Source organism: Onychostruthus taczanowskii, unplaced genomic scaffold, assembly GCF_017590055.1.
Source record: "Onychostruthus taczanowskii isolate IOZ18803 unplaced genomic scaffold, ASM1759005v1 scaffold93, whole genome shotgun sequence".
Classification (NCBI taxonomy): domain Eukaryota; kingdom Metazoa; phylum Chordata; class Aves; order Passeriformes; family Passeridae; genus Onychostruthus; species Onychostruthus taczanowskii.
This window is the reverse complement of record NW_024507324.1, coordinates 1,382,477-1,399,655: the sequence shown is the minus strand read 5'-3', so window position 1 is coordinate 1,399,655 and position 17,179 is coordinate 1,382,477. Positions and strand designations below refer to the sequence as shown.

Here is a 17,179-nt window from a genome sequence, read left to right as displayed (position 1 = left end):
TCTTTCTTTGTGAACAAACACTCAGGATTCTTTTGCTGTTGAGGCTTTTGTCCGTAGGGCTTAGGGCACTGTACATCGGTAACAGTAAGGCCAAAAAATGGCTGCAGGCTTATCCTGAGCAGCAGAACTGTTTTTCCATTGCCCCCTTCATTTGCACTTGTCATAGGAGATGTCTGTCCTCTTACTCAGCCCAATCACTTGGACTACCTTTTGGTCAAAAGAAACTTTTTTCTTCTTACTTCGTAAGAAAAAGTGTACACATTTGTTTCAAATTCAGGACTTTGTAATTCATGACAGACTCGACAGATTTAAGAGAAGTGAGAAGAGAGTTAAAATCTATTGTATACAAGTGCATTAGAGATATTACCTCTTTATTTTCATAAATACCCTTGTAAAGGTGTTGTAATTTGCCAAAATATGCAAGCTGCCAAAATATGCCCACCTTTGAGTATCAGATAAGGGTGTGGTAACACTAGAAAGCATGTGGGTAATTTTTTTTTTTTTTTTCATGGAGGAATAGAAGAGGCATTTGGCAGAAACTATTGTGAAATTTTCTTCAGCACTAGGATTGTTTATTGGTTCTTTTTGTGTATTCAGGTTCTATTGGCTGCTGCTGCTATAAATTTGAAGTGATGGCAACCTTTGCTTCTACAAACACTAAGGAAAGTTTAAGGTGATTAATACTCCTTTGACTTGAGCTTTTGTATAAAAACCCACAATTGTTATAAACACATGTGCCATTATAGGCTTAATCCAGAATGAATGATTTTTCCAGCACAATTAGGCAAATGTCCAAATTATCAGTTCACCTGGCTGATTAAGCTCATTGAAATACCCTTGTGCACTAACTTGGAAATAGTTTGACTTTGCTAATATTGAAAAATAAGCATGAAATTGTATAAGCAGTAAATAAATATGCCTTAGGCTTTGGCCACAATTTAAGGAGGAAAAATCTTTGGGAAAAGGCTGGAAGCATGATATTAACTGGGTTTGGTTTGATATTTGGACAAAGAAATCACTGCTCTGAGCTGAACAGAGAGATAAGCACCCTGACTTGCAATAGATTAAGAGCCCTGCATTGGTTAGAACAAACCATGTTTGAGACTCTCCCCAAGTGCCGCCACGTTTAGATTTAAGATTAACTGCAGCAGAATGGTGGAGCGGCTGTTTGTTTTATGAAACAATCACTAATGACATTAAACAGACGGTGCCCCTTCCAACACGATTGTTCATTTGCGATAAACTGAGAGAAGCCCACAAGAGATTGGAAAAGAAAACTCTTAAGTGCTTCATTTTCAGGCTCTTACAATGTCCTATTGGAGCTGACAATTAGTGAAAGAGAAGAAGAATCTAGCTCTTAACGCATTTAGAAATTTTCTTCTTTTTTTTTTTTTTTTAATTTTTGGAAGGGAGGGGATTGATGACAACAAAACAAATAGTTTGTAAATATTAGCTTTTCCCTATCTTTATACCAAGGAACTGCATGGTACTAACATAATGACAAGGTTTTCTATGTGGATTTTTTCTAATTCTCTCTCTCCCCTTGCTTCTGTCAGTGTGAAGCCCACACTAAGCATTAACAGTATTAAAAAGAGCGTTATCTATTAGTTCAATTAGACATAAGACATTTGCTTTCCAATGTATTTGAAGACTGATTTGATTTGGGTCCAATAATTTAAAAATAAGAGAGCAGAGCTGTGTACAGAGCTGTGTACAGATATCTGTAGCTCTGAAGTCTTAATTGCAAATTCAGATAAGGATTAGAAGGGGCTGTATCTCTGTAGACCAAAGGTATTTGCTAATACCTGAGATATAAAAGTGGTTAAATTCAATATTTACTAATTTAGGATTTCCACTTTGGATTTTGATTAAGCTTTTTGGTTGAAAACCCCATGTTATTAAGCTGTGATGAGGGGAAAAATCAACTCTTTCATAAGCCTCGCTTTAACGCTTTATTTAAAACAATTTATTTTGGACCTTCTAAAAGCTGCTGCAGTACTTAATTTAGAGGAAGGAAAAAAAACATAACACAACAAAACAAACAAAATCATTGTCCAAGGCTTGTCGTAGCATTAAACTTTTGTTTTGTACACAAAGAAATATATTAATAAAAAGTGGTTTTAAATGCTTATTACCGAGGTGGTTTGTTTTGAAACATAGGTTTTTTCACAGCAGTTTTTACACTTCATTGTGTACTATGAAAGACACGCTAAGTAGAGGTTGTCAGGTTCCCATCTGAAGTCGACTACTGCTGGGGAATGGAGCCATTTATGATGCCACTCAAGCAGGACTAATCTAGAGTAGATCTCTTATAAATAACCAGCCAACAAAAATGCCAAATCATTCTCTCTTTCTGATTGAAGTGGGCAGAATTGCTGTTTTAAAGAGCAGGAGATGCTCCTTATGAGGACATGTTGCAAGAATTGGTAAATCTCCTGAATGCAGTGGCCCAGCAAACTTGAGCCTTCTGGAGGAATCAAGGCATCATGTAGACAAGTTTTTTGAGAGTTATGCTTTGTTTTTCAGACTACCATTTGATAGACAGGTGCTCTCTGGTTATGTTTTTGCATTATTGACTCTGACTGTTGTAAATCTCTTGTAAAACTTCACACTGTATGTGTGTTCCAACCTGCTGTAAGTGGTCTCCCTATATGGTGTAAATGCAGATTTATGAACCCTGCTTTCCCCACCCAGGGTTCCTGAGATCCCATCCTCCTAGCAAGGGGATGGGCTAAAACTGCCTTTTGTGTTTCAGATGTGTTTTGGCAACATGGTGCTCAGACTTCCAGCCCTTATTTACATGGCTAGTCCTTCTTATGAATAATTGAACTTCTGTATATTGCTTATGGAAAGGAAAAAAGACAAACCGTTTCAAAGTCATGTCCTCCCATTAGGAAATAGGTTCCTGCTTAAAAGAAAGAATATTTGTAAATTTTGGAGACTAGAGTGACTTTTCCCTGTTTATGCTTAGGTGTCAGGAGTACGTAATTAATTTAAAAATCATAATTCTGCATTATTGATATGAGGGACTGGGAGGGTAAGTAGGAGAATACTTCTAGCTCCAAGGATATGCCAGAATTTGCTGATTAACTTGCCTCTTGTTTTGAATACTATCTAGGGCTTCAGGGACTCATCAAATTTGGAAGGCACCAATTCAGTGCCCAGTACAGAGTGCAGCCAGCACTGGTGCTGTTGTCACTCACAGTGCACTTTTGCCATGCCAGCATCTACACTCTTGGCTCTTTTGGAGGAAAAATGCTTGGTGAGAAGTAATCTCTGAATGAATAACCACCCCTCACACTGTTAAGCCATAAGTGAGGTAGAGTGTTCACCGGGTTTTAAGACTAGAGCAGTTTTGTCAAGTTTGCTTTGTTTCCATCATCTTGCATTTAGTTTCTTGCAAATTTCAGACTGACTATTAGCATAGTTCCTTTTATTAAAAAAAAACCAAACAAGACAGATCAAATAATAAGTTATAGAAAAACTTGAAGGGTCATTGCTAAGAAAATACAAGAAACGCCATCTGTAGAATTTTCTACAAAAATATTTGTAGGTAAACGTTTGTTCTGGCTTTGTACTAGATTAAGTGTATGAATTCATTCCACAAAGATGACTTAAAGGTCCTGTAAAATCATTATGTGGGTGATATATTAATGTTTTCTAGGACTTTGGATGCTTTCTGGAAGTTGCTAGTGCCTAAATAGTTGTGCATATAACTGCAGTTAGGTATTTCCTAATGCATCTTTAAGCCATGTTGGTTAGTGTTCCTAATAATAAAGGGAAAATAATAAAAATTACCTTTCTGTAATTGTTGTTTGATAAAGGTATTTTCTTTTCATCTGTCTGTCTCTAGATTAGTTTTGTGCTGGTATGAGTCCATTCTGACTCTATTAAAGCAAATCTTTCAAGTCCAAAGTTGGTGATGTAACTAGCAATAATATTTGGCCCAGTGTAGTCATAAGCATCCATCAAATAAAACCTGTGGACTAAGAACAAGTAAATTCTCATACCTGTATCGAGGTGCATGCACTATTGTCTGATGTGAAGATCAACAGGTAAATAATGTTGATATTGTTACTGAGAAGACAGACAGGACAATAAGTTTTTTGATACAGTGGACAACACCTTGGGGAAAACATAGGTGTGGCATCAAGTAGCAGAGACAAGATATACCACATGTCCTTCAAAATATTTGAATCTATGGTTTTGGGATGAGCAGATTTGCAATAAACTTTCCTTTAAAGAATACTTATGACTTAGGGGAAAGAGGAATGCTAAAGCAGAATAGTTTCTGCCCTAAGTAAAGACTCTGAGCAATGACTGTGAGACAGCCAAGTGTGACACTGAAGGTGATGGTAGGATGTGCTCATTCAGTACTCAGTGCTCATTGCTGAGCTACTGGAGGCTGGTCAATGAAAACAGACAAGTGATAGTAACTTGAATATTGATGTAATTTCTTTTGGTCTGAGTTTAACATTTGTATAGAACTTCTCTGGTAAAATGGCAATGAGTTGTTCAAAATGGTTCCTTAAAATAGAGTTCATTAATGGTTCTTGTCTTTATCCTACTTTTCAACATTTCTCCTTTTTCAGGTACTCTACATGTGTATTATCTGTCTGTGTATTTTTATGACTTTTGGCCTACTGCAGGTTTGTTGTATACAAAATGTCTTAGGGTTCATAGCTCTGTCTCTTGTTTACATTTTTAGCATAGAAATAAGCAAGAATTAGTCTGTCTCCAGAACCAGAAAATGTTCTCTTTTGTGTTGGGCAGCATCACAGATCCTCTTTGTGTCTGGCTGTTACTTGTCTCTCAAGGCAGTCAGTAAGATACAATTGAGTGTCATCAGTATGATAGCACTTAATATAATATGCTGAATTGGAATGATAATCCCTTATAGCAAGGCTTGTATTTTACCTGTTAGTTTGCAATGTCTCTTATGCCTGAAATAAATGGAGAAATATGCAAAGGCCAGTCTCTTCATTGGCACAAAAAATAAAGATAAAAAAAAGCAGAATGCTTGTGTTAAGGTCATATTTAAAAAGAAAAAACGAAGAAAAAACAAACAAACCAAACAACACAAACCCCTTTGAAGTAAGGGAATAATCTTTTGACGTCAGAAAATTCCAAGGAGGGTTGCTTGAATAGCTGTTGACCTTTACAGTATAGTCAAATAAAGAACATCTAGTACTTGCATTGACTATTCAGGTCTGTGGCCAAAAAGTCTTTAAATGTTCCACATTGGAAGGTGGCAACTCATTACATTTCAGGCTGACTTGGGACAGAAATTTGAGTTATTTTCCCTAATTATGGATGTCTTGCCTTTGTGGTGAAAGTAACTTGAGTCCAGCTTTCAGATTTCAGCCTAGCTATTAACACAGTCTTAAAGGTGTCTCATTTGACTTGGACAAGATGCTAATATCTGAAGATCTCCTAGAGATCTTGTTAGTTTTGAAAAGCCAATCCACCTCTTCTAAAATTGGAGTCAGCAATGAAGCCATGTAATTCATGAAGACTTTGCTGTCTGCAGTGTGAACTTATTTCATTTTTCATTAACAATAAGTGCTGAAACTACTGCATCAGAATATTAGTATTTCTTACGTTTCTCCATATGAGTTACTCTGAACTAATCACAGTGCATTTACCCATTTTCACAATATTAGCAACAATCTGTTAGTTGACATTTAAGTCTCTCTTGCCAAAGTATCAATCTCCAAGGCTGAGAAATAAATCCGTTTCTTTGAGTAGCAATGTGAGTCACTGGTAAGCATTTAAAAAAAGGTAGACAGTGTTCAGCTACTAGTACTACTAACAAAGGTTTTGTCTTCTTGAGATTTATTCTGGGGCAAAAGGCTGAATTATCTTCTAAATGGGTGTTCTTAGTTCTTGTTGAGAAAAGGTAGTTTAAGGTGCAGAACCATTCTAATATACTTGTTCTGTATCTTTTATTGAAAGTACCACTTTCAGCAGCTGCATCTTTCCAGAGCTAAGTGAAACTGCTTAAAATACTTCAGTGGTGTAAGATTGCCTGATAAGCCCTTCTAACTCAGAGCTTTCAGGTGGTGCCCCAGGAGTTCCCAGTTACTGATGTCACTAGACAATATTTCTGCATTAGATTGCTGGGAATGCAGGTAACACACATTAAGCACCCTTCAGCTTCCGCTGAAGGGTGCTTAATTCCATATCAGTGGAATGGCTTTATCTTGAAATACTGTACACAGCTATAGGTAAACAGAGAAGAATGTGGTGAGAAGGTACACAGGAGAAGGATTTATACCAGGAAAAGTTGCATCTGCTTTGTTCAATGAACAAAAGAAAATAACGCTTTGAAAGGCTGCAAGTATTAGCGCGTTATTATCACATCCTACTTTCTGCAGGCAAAAAAAAAAAAAAAAAAAAAGGAAGTTTAAAGGACAAAAAGAACTTTTCTGAGAGACACAAATCCTCTCTCTACTATCTACGTATTTAGCATAGATGATGTGGTTTGTGTGCTACAAGTGCCACGGCTATTTTGTCTGTCTGGCGCGTGATGCGTTTGCCAGATTAGAAACATTAGTGCCCTCTATTGTTCATCAGAGAACTGCAAATATTTTTACAGATTATGATCCTTATTATCGTTCTTGGTATCAAACAGATTTTAACAAAACCCACGGACAATATAAAGGCATACTTCCTTGATGTGAAGCCATGCTTTCTTCAGCTAAACTGCTTCATCAAGAAGAGTGTATATGTTTTTTTTGCTCTATCAACATTCTGCTACAACTTTTTCTGTTTTATGAAATGCAATAAAATAAATTATAATCCCCACTAGGGGAGAATGTCTGTAGAAATCTATAGAAATAGATATTCTTTTTGCTCATATATTTGCTGACAAGTTCACTTTCTGTGTGTATTTTTTTAGTAGCAAAGGTATTTTTAATCAAGCCGTTCTCAAGTGCCTGAAAATGTTTTGAAATAAATATTACCTGTTTTTCCCTCAAAATTATGTTTTATTTCAAGAAATTGGACCTTCATTATTTTTATAGGCTAGCAGAAACACGAGACAGTGCAACTTTTCATAAGAACAATAGAAAAATAATGTGGCCAAGCTGTGGTTTGTTTTCTTTTTTTTATTTTTTACTACATTAAAGTGAACTGCAAGAATGACAACTTCATTCAAGCAGATCATTTGGAATTACATTAAACAGCTGCTATTAAACAGCTGACAACAAAGGAGACCATTTTGATCTCGACAGCAGAGAGATTCGAGCAGCATGCTCCCTCAGTGATGCTATGAAGAACACATTGTGCTTTTGTATACCAACACGCAGTGTACTCCCCACTGTGCTTGTTGCCAAACACCGTTTTTTCAAATCACTTTGTATTCAGTCAGGGATCCGGGAAGTCCAAATCCAGCCAGACAAATGCAGAACAGCTTAGTTGAAGCAGCTTTAACAGGTGCCATCAGCACAGACTTGTCGAACCAGAGAGACAAGGCAAACAGCTATGGAGTGGTGGTCAATAGGGTGTGGATTTGCCCCTCTGGACACGATGGCACAGGGTACTAAATAGATTTGTTGGCACAGAGGCTGGTTTGTGGCACTTGGGTAGAGGGGAGGGAATGTGACAAGAAAAATACGTGGTTACTCCTTACAGACAGAGCCTGCTAGACTTTTATGCTCACATTAATTTGTTCTTCTCAGTCGTGCCAGACTCCGAGTGGACCAGAATAAAATGAGTGTACCTGTAAAGGGATAAATGCAGTGAACGTAGGACTGATTTAAGAGGGTGCTTCCCATGCCTGAGAAAGTTGACTGAAGGATGAGGACTAAAATAAGAGTGGAGATAATTGGATCGGTTCTTGTTTTATGCCGTCCTTGTCTTTCAGGGTACGAGAGGCATCCCTTCATTATATCATTGTAATCTGCCATTACTCGTAATATGCCATGTGTGTTGCCCACAGAGTTGTGTTACCCCTTCCCAGTGTGGAGTTGTCCTGCACTTTCAGTGTCTTTTCAGCCATAATCTTGACCCACTCCTGCTGACCTTCTTCTGGAGGTATGGATTTTTTCTCAGGTAGTGTAACAGTGACAGGAAATAGGTTACAATACTTAAAGCAATTGGTTATTTTACCATTTTCTTTAAGTAAGGACATTGTGTAGTGGTCTGTGAATACAAAGGGACATAGTTGTTCAGTGAACTAGAATATGTTTTACTGCCTTCTAGCAAAGGAGGGAAAATCCAGCAAATGACTTGGTAAATGTTCAGATTTGAATTTCAGTTTGAAATTTAATATTTACAGTATTGAATAAATATGAATCTTTAGCCCCCTGAGAAATTTTGCAAGGCATTAAATTAAATTTTTATGTTAGGTCCTTAGTTTTCGTTTTATATCTGTATTTATATCAATAGTTCTTGTCACTTTCACAGAAATTATGTGACAGAAGATGTGAAAAGGTGTCAGATGTGGCTCTGCCAGTCACAGAACCATTTTGCAGGTTTGTTTTAAAGAACACATAAAGTATCGGTAAGGGTGGAAATTATTAGCTTTGCATTAGAAGATGCTTAGCTGGGCCACAAACTGGACACTTTATTTTACTGTAAGAAAAATTCTACTTTTATTGTTGCTGTCATACTCATGATGGGTAAAACCAGGAAGGTGACCTGGACAGAAGTGTTTGGAAATAAATGATTATGAGGAGTGTCTGTCCTGTGTTCTTTGTCACACAGAATAGAAAGCGGTGAATTGTGCTCATGTTGGATGTGTGCATTTCCACTGTAGAAGAAATAGAGTTTAAATCGGACTGTAGTCATGATGAACTGTGTATCTTGAGTTAAAATATCCTTGTGTGGAAACTTTTGTTTGCACTTTATGCAAAATAATGCAAGCTGCATCATACATGAGTTACCTCAATGGTTCATTCTTCCCTTTTGTTTCTCAGCTGCATTTGTCTGAAGAACTGTCTTACCTGAAAACCATTGTCGTATGTGTAATTAATGATTTCTCATCAAATTAACTCTCTCCTTGCTGAGTTAGATTCTTATGATAATTGTATGTTTTTGGTGGAGTTGAGTGTTGTCCTTAAAAGAGGTGGTTCTTGGCTGGTAGCAGGTGAACCCATCCTCTTGGGCTTAGCCTCAGGGGCAAGGCTGTGCCTCCTCACTGCTCAAGGCAGCAGAGAAGGGTGGTGGAGTTTTGCTCTCAGTCTTTGCAGAAAGCCAGCTAGGTATTTCTCATTTACCTCTGACTTCTTTTCTGCTGGGTCCAAGATGTCTCTCTTTCTGAGTTGGATTACATTTAGTGAAACACAAGTCTATAATGATGTGAAAAGAAAGCATTTACTGAAATCAAGCATTATTATATGACATTATTAAGCCAAGTATTTACGTTTATAGAGGTCTGCCCACATGTTATGTCTGGCCCCATGCAATGTCTTGTATGTTTCTTTTTAGCCAATAAGGAAAAAAAACCGGTAGAGATGACATAAAAAAATCAAGTAATAAGCAAATAAAAATCTTAAAGAGATCAGGCTGAAAACGTCTAAAGCAGCCTTGTTTCTTCATGTGCTTTTGTATTGGCTTCAAGTAATTTGTCTTTAACTGATACATATTCTTCTCAACATACAGCTCAGTGTTAAGGAGCTGACATTCAATGGCAAGCCACAAGAAGGCTGAAAAGGCAGCATCATGAATAGTGAACTCTCTCTTGGTTTCCTTGACACCTGCATAGTGCATGCTGCCAACTATGATAAATGGAGCAGAAATATAGACACTTACTAAAAAGATGGAGCAGAAGTTAAAGGCTGGAGTGAGAGACATAGAAAGATGTATGCTTGATCTCACTTGGAAAGGGAAACAAATGGGATGGGGCGCAAGTGAAGTTGAATGACATCTTGAAGACAGGAAAGGATTGAGGCTGAAGTGGCAGGAGGCCAGCAAGAAGAGCAGATGGGAGGTGGGACAAGTTTATTACCAAAGAGGCCATTGGATGGTAACAGTGCACATACTGCTAGAGAAACAGATGAGGTGAGCTGATAATTTTTCTGAATTCTATATCTGAATGAGTTTCCTGTTCAATTTCCTCATTTCTTGAACTTGGTATACTTTTTGGGAAACTTCCCTGGCAGATGGAAGAAAACTGTGCCATGCGACACTCATAAAAGTGATCATCAGAAAGACGGCAGAGCAGGAGCGGGGAGTTGAGCTGTTTTCCAGAATATTTGAACTTGTGATACAGAATATTTTTGTAAATGGGAAATATTGTGTTTGTAATTCTATTGTCCCTGGAAGAGAAAACTAACATTAGAGAGGCATATTTTAATAAAGCTGAATTGGCCAGAACAGTTTTCCCCTTACTGTTGGGATTAGAGAAAATGTACCATGTTGTTTGGCTTGATAGTGGCCACTATCGTTTTACAAATCTTGTGTAACTTGACAGATGAGTGAGTCTGACCTGATGCTGGGAAAAAAACCCCAACAAACCAGCTGACCTTGTAAAAGCCCCAAAGACAGAAGAAATGATGTTTTGCCTGCAGGGCTCATTAATTAGTTGAATTTCTCATCTAATCCTTCTGGGTCAGCTGTGTTGCTTAGTCTACTCCAGAAGGGACAGGCTTGTAGAAACCATCCTGACAGGTATCTTCAAGATGCAATACACGGGCATAAACTGTGTGTGCATTCAGCAAGGTAAATGCTACAATTTCTATGCTTGCATGTTAATGAAGGGATAGAAGTAAAGGCTTATTTTCATTTGGATAGTTACAGCCAGCCTTTTGGATTATCTGATTTGAGATTAAAATAAACCTTGGACCAATCTGTGGAAAAATGTTTCACTTGGTTTCCTTTCTTCTTTACTCAGCTACCACCTCTTGCTCCCATCTGTACTAATTGTCGTTTTAATAAATTGACAAAAATAAGTAGTTCCAACAGTGTAGTAGTGTGTGATAGCTCATAGTATCTCTGATGCTACAGTCTAGAAAAGTGTTTCAAAATACTGACATATTAGTAGCAATTATTTAATTCTGTCCTATGTTTTATTTTTGTCACAGCAAGTGTAAGGACTAAATTTTGCTCTGCACTGCACCCTATTCCCATGCTTTGTATGAAGTTTGGGCATATGCCTGCACAGCTGAAGGTAAAAGTGATCTGTCACCTTGACAGAGTTTGAGGGATCTGCAGTGTTTTAGGACAATGGAATGCCTTCTTGGCAATAAAGCCATTCTTGATTCTAAGGATAATAAAAGTTGGCTGTTCCCTTATGAGCACTTGAAAAGGCAGAATGCACTCCAGCCTCTTGCTCCAGCTCATGCAAAAACAACAACCACAGAAGCTTCTGGTGCATCAATATTAGTAAAATTTAAAACAATGGGCTGCTTTAAGGAGCTTTGGGTTTCCTTTGAATCCGAGTAAGTGCTCTGCCTTCCTCACTGTCTCTGTGCTTAACTGCCTTGTTTTTTGGCAATAGTAATATCATTTTGTGTTAATGTGATGATATTCATGCCTGTAAATCTTCAAAACTGTGTGAGTGAGAAAAAAGTAGAGAATCACTACTCATTGCAACCACCTCGAGGGAGAAATTCAGCATTTGTTCAACAGCAAAGAATAAACTTACCTGGAAGTTCAGGACAATTAAAGTATAAGGCAGCAGTTTAAAATTCAGTGTGCTATGTAAAAGCACATTCTGCTTTAGGATATACTATTTGGGACAACAAGAGGGACACTCTACCACCTCCCTCTCCATGCTTGCTACCCCAGATTATTTCTGTGTATACAAATAAACACGTGAATAACCCCCTTCGAATATGAAGTTTCTTGTACTTGAGATTGAGGCCTATTTTGTTACCTACCCTGAGTATTTGAGAGCAAGAGAGGAACAAGAAGACAGATACAATGTGTAAGTGCACATATGCGCATATATATATATATATATATATAAAACGTAAAGCCAGACTAAAGCCAAAGTGTCTACAGAACCGTGTAACTGTAATTTTTCCTTGCTGTTTAAAGCCCTAGCCTGTATTATAGCTGGCTTAAGTCCTGTCATAACACAAGTTTGATCTGGAGGTTTCAGCTTGTGCAGGTTTTTTCGTGTCATTTCTAACTTTTAAATCAGATGATATTAATTTTGAAGGAATTAGCCGGAAATTTCCTCGTAGTGCAATGAAATGGCATGAGTTAGCCAGCCTAGCTGCTAAAGGTTTTCTAATGAAAACCGGGGTGATATGAAATTTCCATGATAAAAGGCTCTATAGGTTTCATCTGCTGTATTAAATACCAGCCTAAAAGGGATGGCGGGAGTCACAAATGGTTGACTAGATATTATCTACTTTTACATTCCAGAGACACTCCTTTACGCTCCAAACAAAGCCTGAAAATCTAGAGAGTTCGGACTGTTTTCTTCCTTGAGGCTGGCGAGCTCCTTCAAAGTCTCCATCGCTTTTTCTTGTAATTTATTGTTATTCTCGTACCCGGCTCCTTTTCGGCTGCCGTGCGAGGGTGTCAGGCTGTGGCGTGGCCAGGTGTTTGTGTGACCGCCATCCCCCAGGGCCGGGGGATGGGGGGGGGGGGACGCCAGGAGGGGTTGAGTGCTGAATGTTAAGCTCGTTCCGGGGGGGGGGGGGGGGGGGGGGGACGCCAGGAGGTGTTGAGTGCTGAATGTTAAGCTCGTTCCTTTGTATGGCTTAGAAAATCTCTGTTGTCCGCAATTGTACAGATAAGGCCAGGCCCATTTGCTTCATTGTCAGGCAATGTAGCTGAATAGAAATGCAAATGTGACATAAGGGGACTGCGCTGGGGAGGCGTTTGCTGTTACCTCCTCTAACAGTGCTCCTGGCTGTTGGAAAATTCCTGCAGAATCCAAGGGGCATTTTTTAATAATTACCTATAGGTTCTAGGGAAGAGTCTCCTAAAGAAAATGCCTCTCCCTTGCAGATGCTTTTATTTTTATGCAGTGGAACGGCTCGGTTTTAACTCCCTTATCAAGAACTGCATGCACTGCCCAGACTAAATTGGGAGCATCTCCACACTGTTTGACGAATAGATTTTTTGTAAACTGATTTAGCCTTTTCATTGTTTGCGTTTCATTATATAGCAGACTTCATGTCACAAAATCGGTATTCATTCAAAATAGAGAATTTAGAGATAGGACTGTAGCCAGATAAAAAAATATTGCACAGCTCAGGTCTATTAACCATAGAATAATAGCAAGTCAGTGATCCAAGGGGTAGTTCTTCTGCAGGGAAGGGCTAACATAACTGAGGTCAGGAGTCAGACCTCAGGACTTCAAATGGGGCTGTCACCAGATTCACAAGTAAATCTACTGGGAAAACAGGGAGAATGAAGGAACCTTGCAGGATGAGGAGAGAGAAAGGCAGCCCGGCTCTTTCATCTTAAATCTGAGGCTTCTCAATGGATGAAGAATAAAAGTCTGATTTGCTAAGTGCTTCACTTTATTCAAAAACTCCAAGTTGCATCTTCCAAAGCATGATTCAAGGATCTAACTCAATCAGGTTTAGAGAATTTATTTAGAAAAATAACATTAAAAGAGAGCCTATTTTTGTTTTTCTGCCAAATTCATTATTGAGTAAAAGACTGTTAGCATTCTGAAAATATGTGTACTAAATGCAAACAGTGCTAAAGAATGCAGATGCAGCCTTTAATAGCACTGGAGAAGTTTATGCTAATACCTTGGGAGGAGATAATCTGAAGTTGGAGTAAATGGGTCAGTAGGAAGACTGAGTTGCAACTTTTCCTTTTGATATTTTATGTTTTAAAGCCTTTCCAAATTTTTAAGCCCGTTGCTTCCTTGACAGTAATAGAGAAATTCTTATCTGTCTCTTAACAGTCACATTGTAATGATTGTATGCAGAAATTGCTTTAGATTTTCTTGCTGTAACAGCTCCCTGGCATTATCCTCCAGCTTATAAACTGCAGCTGCTTTGGACATAGTCCTGGAAGGGTTCAAGGCAGGTAACAGCAAGGGTGTTCCCCAGGATATCAGTATTTCATTGGGTAGTATTGTTTGAACTCAGGCTCAGATAAATTGTAACCACATTATTCTGGGTTACCTGGAAGGTAAAGATAGTGCATTATGGCACTAATGTTAGATCTGTTTTCTAGATGCACAAAAATGGATGTACTTTCAGGAATTCGGTAATCAGGAATCTGTTATGCAATGTTAAAGCATTGTAGGTAATCAGGAATCTGTTCTGCAGCGCTAAAGTATTGAGTGGGGCGTGTGTGCTGCTCAAGTCAACATGCATTTGTTTGAGAAAAGAATGTAAAATCAGACAGTCAACTGGAAGCTCTGTAAGCTTGGAGGAACAAAATTAATAATGTGGCTTCTAACTAGAATGAAAGATGGAGACACTCCCTTCTGTATGCATGTCTTGGTTCAGCTTATTTTCTTGCCACCTCTTTTTTGTGCGTGAAGATACACAGGTAACCAAGAGCCTATAATATAACACATTTCCTTGTGGTTTGTCTAGATATAGGCACACACACAGACACATACCTGCAGTAATTGAACCAAATTGTTTGTGATACAAGTATCAGAAGTGCAGTAAGTCTAAAGGCTGTATTTTCTGGATCAATTCACACCTTGAGTGACTGCTTCAGCAATGAAATATTGACTGGATCTGCTTAAAAGTCATACTGCTATTTTATTGCTTTATTCAGCATAATCAGAATCAAATAATTATCATTCTTACTTTTCCCTTTTTTATCTGTGAAATAAAGACATTTATGTTGTAGGCAAGTTCAACTTGATTTCTGGAAATGTAACACCTGAAACAGAGGCAGAACTGGTGGGAGGAATAAGCAGCCTAATATGAAAACTGAAGTTTGCATGTTTCTTAAAAAATAAGCTATAAATTCAAATTTGCAAGTAAATTAATTAAGTTGAAAGAGCACGTGCATAGTGTTTACACCTTAACTATTATACATGGAACTAAAATCTATTGATTTGAGATTGAATAATTGAACAGGACTAACTGTCTGGTCAATAGAAGTAAAGCTGCTATAGGACAGAAACAGAGTTGATAATAGAAGGCTTCAGCTGCAGAAGGATGTCATTATGATTATATGCTGTCATTTGAACATACATACTAATAGAGCTAGAAAAAAGGTTTTCCTTGTATTAATGAAATGTAACATTTTTGTTAAAAGTGTGACTCTTCTGTATTGTATTAATGACGTTAATGTTCCCTTAAATGTTAGCATACAAGTGTACTGGAGATAGCAGGAATGCTGCACTTGTGTTGGTGTGCACTGGCATCTTCTTGGTGGGCATTCTAAACCTCCTACCCACCACTAAGGGGAAAGGAATATAGCAGTGGGCAACAGCATCTTAGTGATGCTTATATCAGGCCTTGGGCTTTCAGGGTGCTGGAGCTGAAGGGGCTGGGAAAAAAGCAATTGGTGATGAATTCCACTTTTCTTTCCAACTCCTGGAACCACACAGTTACCATCTGGAAGCTGTATATCCATGATAATCTGTCTTTTAAGTCTCTTCATCTTAATGGTTGGGAGAAGTACAAGGAGTTCTTAATGTCTTCCTGTGCCCACAAGTATGTGTTCAAGAAATCATGTAACCCAGAGCCTAAATATGCTTCTAAACAAAGTGTACATTTTTGAGTGCTCAGTCAGTCAGCTGATACAAGCTTTTAAAGAGGCACATATACCGAAACAAAAATCAGGGTTCTGTTACTACAGGGACAGGGTTCAGAGGCCTTTATGGAAGCCTCTGCCTATTTTAGATCTGGGTGTCTAGAGATAAGGGTAGCTATTACTTTATGGGGAGCAAGAATTTGTTTACTCTTGAGCCTCTGAACTCAGCCTTTGTTACCAGTGGTTTCAGAGCTGTTAATTTTCCATGGTGAAAGCTCTTTTCACCAGCACAATCAGGTTATCCTAAGCTAAGGACATTTCACTAGTCTAATTTGTCTCTAGTATTAATTCTGTGCCAAATTCTTGCTTCCTAGGTTAGTGAAATTTTAGAAGAGAGAGGATCTCACCTCGATCTTGGCGAGAACATTTATAGGCTGCTTTATTATATTGAATTGTTCCTAAATAGTTATGGATAACAGGACAATCATGTAGAAAGTCCCTACTTGACAAACTGTCTGGCAGTTTGTGATTTTCAGTACTTAAAATAGATGCTTTCCTGAGGTTGGTGTTTATTGTAGCTAATGTGAGCTTAGTTTAGCATTCCTTGCACCTTTAAAAAGAGCAACCCTTTTAATCCATTGTTTTAAAAAGCATGCATTACATGTCAGAACATAAAGACAGCACGTAGAGTAACCCTGATGTAAGTGATAGTTCCAGTCGTATGGATAAAATATTTCCAAGGCTTCTGTTACTTGGCAGTTCAACATGATCTAGCTGTTTGTTAATCAGAGAACACATGACGAACAAAGGATGGAGAACAAAAATGTTGAAAAAAGGTGTTGTATAGGTAGAAGATGTACAGTGGGACAAGTAATGGGGGGAGTAGGATTGGATAAAGCAGTCATGGAAACAATGAGAGGGCAAAATTTGTTTCACTTTGTTTTTTGTCACTGGAGTTTGTTGGTAAAGGGGATAACATTTTGTATTCAGGCAGAGAGCATGTTCTGTAAATCTCTTCAGTTACCCGTTCCCTGTGTGTCGCAATAGATTAAGTCGCTGTGTGATGATATGACACCGCCATCACTCGTCTTCCTGGGATATTGCTGGAGGCAACAACAAACCTGTGTCTTTGGCACATGTGAAGGAATTTAGTGCTTGAGGGGTTAAATTACACAGGCTCCCCTGTGGATCAGCTTATGCTTGGACAGTAATAATAGCAATAACATTAATAATAAAAATGCCAGAGCGAAGGGAGTGGAGGGGGAGCAGGGGGAGAAAAAGGCAGAAGAGTGATGGAAGATGGGCTGGGACTGTCGGGGGGTGGGGGCAGGCAGGCTGGAGGATGCGTTCTGTACAGCAGGTGTCCCGGCTCCACGTCAGATGTCGTAGGAGCCTCTGCGACATGGACGTGCACAAATAGACGGCGCAAAACCTTTGAGGGTGGTTGGTGGCTCTGTGCATGTCTGTGCTCTCGCTTCAAGCCATGATATCCTAGGGCAGTGTAACAAGCAATTCATGTCAGCTCACAGTAACGATTATTGGTGTTTTCACTGGGGAAATATTTACGCTCCATCTTCTTCTTCTATTTTTAGCG

At 38.5% G+C, this 17,179-nt stretch overlaps 1 protein-coding gene across 19 annotated transcripts in view; it reads left to right on the top strand.

Annotated features, from left to right (window-relative positions):
- The window catches only part of ESRRG (estrogen related receptor gamma), a 371,041-nt gene that overhangs the window by 190,274 nt on the left and 163,588 nt on the right, over nt 1-17,179 (top strand). The gene's annotated exons all lie outside the window — the stretch shown is intronic.